Genomic DNA, 11,893 nt, shown 5'->3' with positions numbered 1-11,893 from the left:
TTTCCTGCCTGGTCGGAAACTCCACCAGCCCCAGAGTTCCTGCCCCTCCCGTCTGATAGTGAGCGGCCGGGTGAGGGGTGGATGAAGGATGCAGCCTTGGGACCCTCCAGCTGGACAGTGGAAGCCCAGTCAGAGCAACAGACCAGGGAGAAAACCCCAAGATCTCCAGCCCGCAGGCTTGCTACTAAGCGGGTTTGGGAACTGACTACGGCTGGGAAGAGTCCTCTGAATTTAGAGGCAGAAAATCCCAGATCCCACCCCCACTTCTGCCACTGACCTTGCTATGGGACCTTGGCAAGGCAGGTGAGTTCCCCTTTTCACAGCCTGTTTCCCCTTCCCTTTTATAAATTAGGGGTAAACATTGCCTTCCTCTCTAGGCTGCTGAGGTGAGAAAAAAAATGAAAGAGTGGGTGGGCAAATGCTTCATAAACTATGGAATATTGTGTGAAAGCAAGTTATGATTTTAAGAATTAATCATTATCAATATTAAGGGAGGCAGTATGCATGGGCTTCAGAGATAGGCCACTTGAGTTTGAATCCTGGTTTTGCCACTTACTAGGGTTATGATCTTGGGTCTGTAACCTCTTGTGCCTCCATTTCCCCATTTGTAAAATGGCACAATGCCAGCCTGACCCTTAGAGTGACCTTGTAAGAATTAAACTCACTTAGAAAAACTCCTGGAACACGTGAAGTACTCAATAAACATTAACTCTTCACCTATCTATGTGTCTGTGTGTTCTGGGCTGTTTTACTGTCTCTTGAGAGAATAATAGTAGGGAAGCAGGGCTCACTTTGTGGTTCTGGACTGAGCCCTTTATGTATTTCATCTCACTTATTCTTCCCAATATTGGTGTACCATTATTATATGTGTTGTGTTTGTGTGTGTATTAGTCGCTCAGTCGTGATCAACTTTTTGTGACCCCATAGACTGTAGCCTGCTAGGTTTCTCTGTCCATATAATTTTCCAGGCAAGAATACTGGAGTAGGTCACCATTCCCTTCTCCAGTGGATCTTTTCAACCCAGGGATCGAACCCAGGTCTCCAGCATTTCAGGTGGATTCTTTACCATCTGAGCCACCAGGGAAGCCCTATATGTGCTATTCAGATTTTTAAAACAGACTCAATTGCAGAGGTGAACCCAAGGAGGGCACACAGTAAATGAGACAAAGGCCTGGAGTTTCTGCCTGCTCTGTTCTGAAGCCTGGTTACTTACCTCTCAGGCCTATGCCCTCTGCATGGCCCACCCAGAGCAACGGGAAAGGTTCTGAGTGATCCCTCCTCACCTTGCCCAAACCACTCGGTTCTGGAGGCCTAAGCCCTGGAACTGATTTGCTATGTGATGCAAGCAGGCTGCTTATTATAACCTCTCTGTGTCTCAGCTTCCTCTTCTTTCCACTGGGAACAATAAGCCCCCAAACTCTGTCCTGCACTCAGAGGTATGACAGGAGAGATATCAGGCCGTGGATGAGAAGACAGTTGGAAACTGTGAAGTGCAGGGGCCCATGCATAGGATTGTTTGGAAAGTTTTTTCTAACATTTTTCTAACGCGGGTATACCAGGTCAGTGCCCGTGGGAGCCAAGCTCATAGCTCCCTACTGCCTCTGGGTGTGAGAGCTGCAGGAGACTCTCAGACACCAGCCTTCCTGTCTCTTCCTCCCTCTTTCGGAGGTAGGGAAATGGCCCAGACTGCTCAGTGATAGCTCACACAGCCACCCTCCCTGCTCCCTGACATCCTGCCCGTCATGTCCCTACAGCAGGAAGTGAGAGCCTCTGCCTGTGGGCTAACAGGAAGAGGCCAGGATGTACTAGCCAATCCCTGATCGCCCTGGACATCACCCTCCCAGTTAACCCCTGAGCAGGTCCCGAATTCCCACCCTCAGATGGCAGCTGGGAATCAGATGTGGTCTCTTGCTCTGGCACCTCCATAATGGCTTTTGCAAGCCTTTTCTTCTCTCTGAGCCTCAGTTTCCCTCTGTGTAAAAGAGGGACGTCTCTTATTCCTGGATTAACTCCAAACATCCATGAACTGCTGTGGAGCTCAAACATGACCCGTGTTCTGAATGCCACTCAAAATAGCAAACCATCTCTGTGTTCTCTGCAGTCCCAGCCCAGGACCATGAACAGATCATGTGCTTAGTACAAGTCAGCGGAAAGTGGAAGTGTTAGTTGCTCAGTTGTAACTAACTCTTTGCGACCCCATGGACTGTAGCCCACCAGGCTCCTCTGTCCATGGAATTCTTCAGGCAATAATACTGGAGTGGGTAGCCATTCCCTTCTCCAGGGGATCTTCCCAACCCAGGGATTGAACCCCCATCTCCTAGGTGGTCTCCTACACTGGCAGGTAGATTCTTTACCATCTGAGATACCAGGGAAGCCCAGGAGACAGGTGAACCTAGGTTCAAATGTGTATGACCTTGAACCGATAGTTTCTCTCTTGGAGTCCAGAATCTCATGCATCAAAAGCAGGATAATGATGGTGCTTGCCTCAGGAGGCTGCTGCAGGGATTAAATGGGATCAGAAGTATACAATGGTAACACTTATTAATAAAGCTGCTTATGAATCAAAGAAGAGGTGAGTAAAACAAAATCTGTGCCCTGAAGACTTGACAGTCATGGCAAATAGAGTTCACCTCTTTTGAGGCACCTCCAATTGATTGGCAAGGGCTGCCCTGGAGTGCTGATTATAAAAACCAAATCTCCCAGTGAAAAGGAGATTGCCATGGGATGGTGAGTGGGTGGGTGGAGGATGTGGCGGCCAGTGCGTATGCAGACCCTTGATCTAGTGAGAAAGAAAGACAGGCAAAGAACTCGGACACGAGTCAAGTGACTTGTTTGGGGAAAGCATAATCAGGAGCCATTCACCAAGCCTGTGGCAGAAGAACCAGGATTTGAAGGGAAGCAGGATTTGAAGGGCGTGTGTACAGGAAGGTCACTCCAGGCAGAAGGAATGGTGTGAACAAACACTCAGTGCCTGAGATGTGATGCTTTGAGCTGCTAAGAATAGACTATCCAATCAAAGGTGGCTTATACATAAGGGACATTTATCATCTCCCAAGACAAAGCCCAATGATAAGTGATTTCAGGGCTGGTTAATTGAGCAGATCAAGAATGGTATCAAGTGGGAGGGGAGTTTAGGGGAGAATGGGTATACATATACGTATGGCTGAGTCCCTTCACTGATCACCGGAAACTATCACAACATTGTTTGTTAATCAGCTATACCCCAATACAAAATTTAAAAACAATTTTTTTTTAAAGAAAAGAAAACCAGGCTTAAGAGAGGAAAAAGTAAAATGCCATTAACACCAAACCATTGAGAGAGAAACTCTACCAGGAAAATACACAGCCTCGGAGCTCACTTTGAAAAGGTAGCACACATTATTTCTAAATGGGTTTTTTAAATCCCTTCTCCGGTTTAGTGTTTGATTACTTTATATAATTAAAAGATTTCCTCATGCAGGAAAAAAAAAAGAATGGCATCAAGTTTCTTACATCTTCTGCTTTGTTGGTGTTACAGGCTGAATTCCATCCCTCCCAAATTTGTATGTTGAAGCCGTAACACCCGGTACCCCAAGGGTGGCTGTTTGGGGAGATAAGGCTTTTAAAGAGGTGATTAAGTTGAAATGAGGCCACAGTGTGGGTTCTAATCTAATCTGACTGGTGTCCTTATAAGAAGAGGAAATTTGAAGACACAGATACCAGTGGTGCATATACACAGAGGAAAGACCACGTGAGGACACAGTGAGAATGCTGCCATCTGCAAGCCAAGGAGAGAGCTTCAGAAGAAATCAATCCTGCTGACAACTTCATGTTGGACTTCTAGACTCCAGAACTGTGAAAAAATGAATTTCTGTTAAATTGCCCAGTATGTCGTGTTTTGTTATGGGAGTCCTAGCAAACTAGCACAGATGGAGAGAGGGTAGCAATACAGACATCATACTCTTCATCATTATTCTGGTTTTGATGCTATTAACGATTGAGACCAAGGGTTTCCCTTTCTTGTATGTCTTTCTGTTGAGAAGGAAACCTTTCCCAGAGATTCTTCAAAAGATTTTCCTTAGAAGTCCAGGGGTCAGATGTATTAGCCAGGATATATTTCAGCAGTCATGAAGACCCCCAAACAGTGGCTTAAAACACGACAGAAGTTGATCCCTTCCATCACATAAGCAGTCCAGGTCAGGTATGGCAGCTCCATGTGTCTAGGACCCAGGGGCTTCCTGTCTCGCTGCTCCACCATGCTAGGATTTTGCTCTCAACTTCAAGCTGGCTCTCCACACAGCTGCAGTTCAGCCAGTAGGAAGGGTAAACTGAGCTAGAGGGCACAGCTCCTCCCTCTAGGGGGATGACCTGGAAGTAGCACAAAGTTCTACTGCTCATAACCCACTGGCTGGAACTTGTTTCCATGGCAACAACTAATTGCAAAGGAGGCTGGGAAATACAATCCTCTACTCTACAGTGGCCATGTGCTCAGCTAAAAAGCCCTTTATAGAGAAAAGGGGTGCATGGATACTGGGGACATACAGCAGTCTCTGCCTCACTGAATTAGTCACATGCCCCTGCCCCCACCAATCCTCAATCAGGGGAATTATCTTGGACCAATGGTTCTCAAACTTGGGTGCGCATCAGAATCACCCAGAAGGCTTATAAAAAAATGCTGCTCCTCATCCCCACACTGGCTGATTCAGCAGGTCTGGGGTGGGCTCTGAGAATCAGCATTGCTAACAAATTTCCTAATAATGCCGGTCTGGGGACCACACTTTGAGATTTCTGTCTTAGGCCAATTCAATTGTGACTTGCCTCCTGAGGCCAGGGAGAGGCTCTACACCCTGAGCACTTGGACTGGGGGCTCCTAGGAAATGGGGGTGTACCTGAGACAATGGTGAGAAAAGCCAACGGGTGCCACCCAAGAGAGGGTCATAGAAACAGGAAGGTGGACATTTGGAGAAGCTTTAAGACTGTGAAGCTATGAGGGCCAGGTACGATAATGTTGGAGGTGAAGATCAAGAGATATTTTGGGTCTAGTTATGAAAAGTCAGCATCAGGCAAGGGGTTTGATCTTGCCTACTAAAGAAAGTCACCAGCTATCTGGCGGTACAAGAATTGAGTCATTAGCCACTGCAGTCACTGACCTTTAATACACCCTGAAACGAGGTTAGGAATGAGGTACTCTATGCTCTGGGAAAACTGGCAAAACAGACTTTAAGATAGTTAGATATTTTCAGGCGAAATTTTTATGAACTTGGATTCTTGCATCTTCTCATACTTAGGAAACCACTAAGACCATTAACTAAGATATCTGTTCCTTAAGTCTAGCAGCAACATTCTATGGAGTTGTGTATTTGGTTGCACGTATCCTCCCTATGCCAAAATCACATATATACTAACCCCCAACCCCACCTCTTCGGACAGTTTCTCAGAGCTAGCTAAGGGGCTGTCTCCTGGGCTATAGCCCTCAAAAAGATGCTGAATAAACTTGACTCACAGCTTTTGCCTTGTGCATTTTTTCAAAGTTGGCAATCTTTATCCTGAAGGCCCTGGGGAGCCACAGGAGATTTAAAAGTCAGGAAATGTCATGATCAGATTGGAGGGAGGAGGCATCAAAGCAGTGTCTTCAAAGAGAGGTTCTCAGATCCCCTTGCACCAGATCCGCTGGAGAGCCTTTAAAATTCATATTCCCAGGCATGCTCTATCCCCGCTCCAATTATGGAGATGGAACTCTGCATTTTATTTATTTTTTATAATAATTTTAATTGCAAACTTCCCCCCATATTCATTTTTATTTATTTATTTTTGGCTGCACTGGGTCATCATGCTCTGCCTGGGCTTTCTCTGGAAGCGGTTTGTGGGCTTCTCGCTGAGGTGGCTTCTCTTGTTGTGGAGCACAGGCTCTAGAGCTTGGATTCAGTAGTTGTGGTGCACTGGATTAGTTGCCCCGCAGCATGTGGGATCTTTCCGGACCAGGAATCAAACCTGTGTCCTGGAGCACCAGAGAAGTCCAGAAATCTGCATTTTAAATAATCCCCCTCTACCCCAAACATTTTAAGGTTTGAGAACCACTGGATTAGAGGGTGGAAACACTGGAGGTAAGCAGATCATTTAAGGGCAATACCTTCTAGAATGTAAGCTCCTTGAGGGGAGCGATCATGACTGTTTTATATTTTTCTTATTCACTGTGTCCAGAAGAGTGTCTGGCACATAGAAGGTACACAATAAACATTTATTTTAGTGGCATCAGGAACTTCAGTCTAGGTCCTGACTTTGTCCATGGACTCATCCTGTTGCCTCTAGCAAGTCTGTCCCCAATCTCTTTTTCCCCTTATCTGTAAAATGAGGAATTTGGAGAAAATCCCTAAATTTTTGGTCCCACCCACCATTCTGGATGTATGGATGTGAAAGTTGGACTATAAAGAAAACTGAGTGCCAAAGAATTGATGCTTTTGAACTGTGGTTGGAGAAGACTCTTGAGAGTCCCTTGGACTACAAGGAGATCCAACCAGTCCATCTTAAAGGAAACCAGTCCTGAATATTCATTGGAAGGACTGATGCTGAAGCTGAAACTGCAGTACTTTGGCCACCTGATGTGAAGAACTGACTCATTTGAAAAGACCCTGATGTTGGGAAAGATTGAAGGCAGGAGAAGGGACAACAGAGGATGAGATGGTTGGGTGGTGTCACCAATTCAGTGGACATGAGTTTGAATAAACTCCGGGAGTTGGCGATGGACAGGGACGCCTGGTGTCCTGCAGTCCATGGGGTCACAAAGAGTCAAACTCGACTGAGTGACTGAACTGAACTGACCTGAGCCATTCTGGTTGAGTGATTGAGGCTTTGTCCGATCAACAGGGAGCTTTGTGGACTGCCACCAAGTGCCTCTGTCTCTTAACAAAGCCCAGGAGCCACAGGGGATGTGGCTCCTCCCCGGACCCTCCTTCCTCATCTCCTTTCTCTGGCCCAGAATAGCCAAAACAATAGGACACAAACAGCACGTACTGAAATGACTTTTAATATCTCATGTTGCAGCAAAATTAAAAATATACAAAAAGTTTGTGGTGTACAAAAGAGTCTCAGTACAGAAGTCCCAGCTTGGGGTCCCCTCCCCCTCCCGGGGGAAGGGCAGAAGGTGAGTGGGGTCCAGGACTGAGGATGGCACAGATGTAGTAAATACCAGGAGGTGGGACCAGAATGGGAAGCACAAGTGGACAAGGTTTAGGGGCTGATTAGGAGGGGCAGAGAGAACTTGGAGGGGAGAATCACCCGGAATTGTGCTGAAGGAGGGAACTCAGCCCCTCAGGCATGGCTAGTGGTTCCTGGAGTTGGTGAAGAAATGGGAGGGGAGGCATCAGGGCTGGGGTGTTCGGATGGGACCTCGAAGAACCTGGGCTCTGGTCCTACCCTGCTACAAACTCACTGTCTGACCTTTCCTCTGGCCGTGTCTTCCGGGCCTTCTCCTTTGGTAAAACAGATGCTGGATGAACAAGCCACTAGTTCCTAACTTTTGGTCCCAGAGGCAGAAATGAGGGCCCACAAGTGCTCTTGAGAATTATATATTAAACATGCCAACAGAAGGCAGATATTCCTCCCACCTTTAAGCCCTAAAAGCTAACTCAAGACTGTGGAAGCATTTATCTGCATTCAGAAACTCAGCTTGAGTTCATTTAATGTGGAAAAATTATTCTTCAAGAAGTGAGGCTCAGCTGGGGAGGGGGGGAAATCTCCTGAACTATAGGATCCTCAGGGGTGAAAATAATAAAGAGGGCTCTGGGAATCATTCGAGTCCCTTCCAGCTAGTTTATGACTGATTTAAAAAAAAACCAGTGGATTTCGGGGGCTGTTCATATAGGGTCCCTCCAAGTTTGATTGTTTAGCCCAGTGGAGACAGGCCTGTTTTAGATTCTGGGATTGGGGGGAAAGGGAGATGGAAGAACATCCTTTGCCATTCTCACTCTTTGTCTCAAGCTACCCTCCACTCTGGAATTATTGCAGATGCTCCAGGGCCCCCATCCCTTCAGCCTGGCCTGGGGGTGCCCTTACAATGACTGTGCATAGAATAAAGGCCAGGATTGCAGGGAAGAAGGCAGCCCCCTTCTTGCTGGGAGAAGGGAAGGCTAAAGGAGGCAGGGCACAGTGGGACTCTGCCCCTCTTCTCTGCACTCCCTGCAGGGGTGTGGGGGGAGGTTTCTACTTCCAGGAACCAGGCCATCCCTAGATCAGGACTTCCTTTCCCACTTCCACAACTTCCTGTCTTCCTCCCCTCCCCTCTACCTGTAGCAACTAAGAACTGGGAATGTCCTAGCCCCTCCCCAAACAGAAGGGCACATTAGCCCCGCCCCAGGGTCTCAGAAGTACCTCCGGCTGGGAAGTGGCATCACCAGACCCATCTCCACTGCTGCCCATGTGGCTTGGCACTCGCTTGTAATCTTTCATTGAAACATCACAAAGCACAGAAGTACAGAAACTGATCGCTCCTCCGCCTCAGGCCTTGCCTGGGAGGGGGCCATCCTCAGGGTGCCTGTCAAAGAGTGGCATGGCCCAGCCCAGGATGGGGGCAGTTGGCTCCTGGCCTTCAGTCCTCTCTGCCTATACCCAAACTCTCTCTCATCCCAAAACAGTTTCTTCCTAACTGGGGGCCCCAAACTGGAGAAGACCCCGGGTTTTACACTGCCCCTCTCAGGCTCTGGAGGGGCCTGTAGCCCTTACTGGTGGATAGTTCCCAAACCAGGGACCTTACAGATGCCCAGACTTCCCTGGCCTTTTCAGCTGAGAGGGCACGGGGTCTGCTCTCACGTGGCTAAGCTGTGGGAGTTTCGGGTTGGACTAGAAAAGTCTCAAAGGAGTTTCCAGACTCTTCAGGGCTTCCCAGAACCATACCAACATTTTGAACCAGGTTTCAAACTGCTGGCCCATGGGTCAAATAAAAGTGTTTAGTTTGGCGAGGACTGGATTTTTCAAAATTCTGAATTTTAGTTGCTATAGGCAGGGCTTGCACTCTTTGGTTTCCCAGAGTCCTCGGTACGCTTTACTGTCCAGCGTCTCTAGTTCTCTTCTTTTCATTAACGGGAGGAACTTGAATTTGCATCCCATGCACTCCTGCCCCAGAAATCTCCCCACTGCCTGAGGTTCCTATGAATTCTCAGCCCAGGTGATCTCCAAGGGAAGGGACTTGTGGGACTTTCGCCCTTAGGAGGGCACTGGGGCTGCCAGGCAAGACCTTCCCTGGATACTCCTAGTCCTGCTGGCCCTGAGCCTGAGACCTGGACCAGGGCTTGCCCTCCCTGCCCTCTGCTTTCTTTAACTCTCATGGGTGACATGTCTCTGCAGGACACAGGTGTAGCAGGGAGCTAGCTGGGGGTAAAGGAGATTTGGGGGAGACAGGAGGATGAGACAGATGAAAGGAGAGGACTAAGAAAGACTTCCTTGTTGGGGAGCCCCCTGCAGGGGAGGGATGGAGGTCTCTGTGCTGTCCAACCAGGGTGATAGTCACAAGGCACGTGGTACATCAGTGTGTGGGGCTGTGATGAGGGGTGTGCTGCCTGGAGAGGTTTGGGGAGCACAGTCAGCAGCCTGACTTCAATTCCAAACACCTGGGAGCTAGAAGTCTGCCCTGGGGACATGGTCTCCTAGGGGTTGAGATACTGATGGCAAGGCAGGGCCCAGCATATTTGATACCTAGAGCATCCTGTTCTCTTCTATCCCTGACAAAATTAAGATGGGCCCAACTTAGTTGGATAGCATCACTGACTCAATGGACATGAATTTTAGCAAACTCTGGGAGACAGTGAAGGACAAGGAAGCCTGGGGTGCTGCAGTCCACGGGGTCACAAAGAGTCGGACATGATGTAGCGACTGAATGACTACCTCTCATCCCCAGGAAAAACCTAACTCTACCATGGACTTCCTGTGTGGTCTTGGACAAGTCCCTGGTGCTCTCTGGGCTTCCGTTTCTTCTTTCTAGTAGATATGGAGGATAGGTGGCTTAGGGGACTCTAAAGTCCCCTCTGGGCTGTGGTTCTCACTGCAAGCACCCTCTAGAGGTTCTGGGAAGGATTGAGTCAGGCTAGGGTGGAGGACAGGGAATGGAGAGCGGGAGGCAAGGACCCAGGGTGTCCACTTCTGGCAAGGAAGAGAGACTGGCTGAGGTAGACTGTGTCACAGAAAGGAAAATAAAATAGCTCGAATGGGATGGTGACCCTTCCGCACCGACTCCTCCAACCCAATGAAACCAGCAGGGATGAGATGAAGGAGGCAACAGGTCAGCAGAGAGGGATCCCAGGTCTGGGAGAAATGGAGTGCTGAGCTCCTAGGTATGGAGGGAGGGGGGAGTCCAAAAGAGGCCTTTCCAAGGATGAGAAGCAAAAGGTGCCTGCAACACCCTCCTTTTGGGCCCTTTGACCAAGACGGCTTCTGATGCTCAGACGTCCTTGCAAGCAAAGGCCTTTAAGGGCAGGTTTTGTAGGACTGAGACAATGTGGGGCTAGGGGTGGAGTAAGATCCAAAAATGAGAGCCTGCAGCCACATGTCGGCACTGCCTGCTTGTCTCTACTCTGGTCCTCTGGGCAGCCCCTGGAGCTGTCAGCTCCCAGGGAGGGTCGTCTAAACTTTTCTTTCTAGGATGCTGGGTAATGGGGCAGCCAGATGGACCTCTCTGAGGGGACATGTTTCTTCCTCTGTAAGATGGATCACCTCTGTTGTCAGGATGTTGCCAGCAGGGGGGAGTCAAAGTGAAACAGTCCAGGGTGAAAACTCCTGGTGCAGACAACCCAGGAGAAGCAACAGATCAGATCTGGGTCCACACCCTCAATGAGCCCACCTCACAAAGGGCCATGGAATTTGATCTCTGAAAACAGATGGACAGAGGACAAGGAGGATGACGGAACCCACCAGAAAGAGTCTGGGTCAACCTTGGGCTTCCCCCAACCCCCGTCACCTTGAGGCCTGGCTCCTGAGGCATCTTAGGGATCAAGGAAGTAGAAGGAAGAGAGAAGGGACACTCTTTGTATGTAGATGGGAAGGAGGTATACACCATCCTGGGCTGGAGGGGGGCTGCGGGGGGAAGCTGAGGTGATGTGTTACGGGGGTGCCGTGTGCTTTTGTGTGTGTGTGTGTGTGTGTGTATGTGTGTGCAGTCCTGTCTTCTCTGCCTTTGGAGTTACCCTGCACACCCTGAGTGTGGCCCTCTTCCAGCACCTTCAGCAAGTTCACTGTCACCCGTCACTATCTGATGGGACAGCGAGGAGTCTAGGACCTTGTGAGACTAGCTGCCACTCTGGGCTTCACTTCCCATCTTTAACCCAAGGGAGGCTAAACTCTGAAGGGCTAATTTGCCCCTCTAATTTGCATAGTCTAGAATTCTTAAATCCACCTCGTCCCAGCCCAGGTCTGCATGTGTCCTTAGTATTGCCTGTTGAGCCCTTGCAGTGAACGTGCCTCAGTAGGCATGAGGGAGGAGGTTTTGAGGGGAGGGGTTCCAAGCTTCACCTAGAGGCTCTGGCCCTTCACCCCACAAAACCTCCTTCGTCTCGGCTCCCGTACCCCCGACACTATCCAGGACTGGCTGTCCGAGGTGGAGAGTGGTCACAAGGATGCCCAGGGGTGTTTGCGCCCTGGGTCCTGGAGGGTTGTCAGATCTGAGGCAAAACAAGTCAGTTTTACAGCTGCCGCTCCAGGGAGCCTCATCTGCAAGGTGGCTAAAAGCCAAGATTCATGTCATGTCCTCATAGCTAATTTTTCCCAGCTGGAAACCAGCTGGCAAATTGAAATGTCTCAGAGGTTCTGAGGACACTTTCTTCTTGGGAAGATGGCTATGGACCAAGGCTCACAGGGGCACAGAACTCATATAAACCCTAGAAGTCTAGAACTGGGGTACCCATTCCTAGAATATTCCACTCACATAGGG

The 11,893-nt window shown here is 49.0% G+C and overlaps 1 long non-coding RNA gene across 2 annotated transcripts; it reads left to right on the top strand.

The window, feature by feature from the left end:
* Positions 1 to 44: 44 nt before the first annotated feature.
* LOC122681586 lies at positions 45 to 5,688 on the top strand. 2 transcript variants are annotated; one of them, XR_006337038.1, is made up of 3 exons: positions 45 to 303; positions 3,259 to 3,368; positions 3,674 to 5,688. It is a non-coding gene; the product is annotated as an uncharacterized LOC122681586 (long non-coding RNA). The 2 variants fall into 2 exon arrangements; XR_006337037.1 differs by lacking the exon at positions 3,674 to 5,688 and having other exon boundaries at positions 3,259 to 3,471.
* The last annotated feature ends 6,205 nt before the right edge of the window (positions 5,689 to 11,893 follow it).

This window comes from Cervus elaphus, chromosome 23, assembly GCF_910594005.1.
Source record: "Cervus elaphus chromosome 23, mCerEla1.1, whole genome shotgun sequence".
In the NCBI taxonomy this organism is placed as follows: domain Eukaryota; kingdom Metazoa; phylum Chordata; class Mammalia; order Artiodactyla; family Cervidae; genus Cervus; species Cervus elaphus.
The sequence above is the reverse complement of the archived record's forward strand: the minus strand, read 5'-3'. Positions and strand labels throughout refer to the sequence as shown.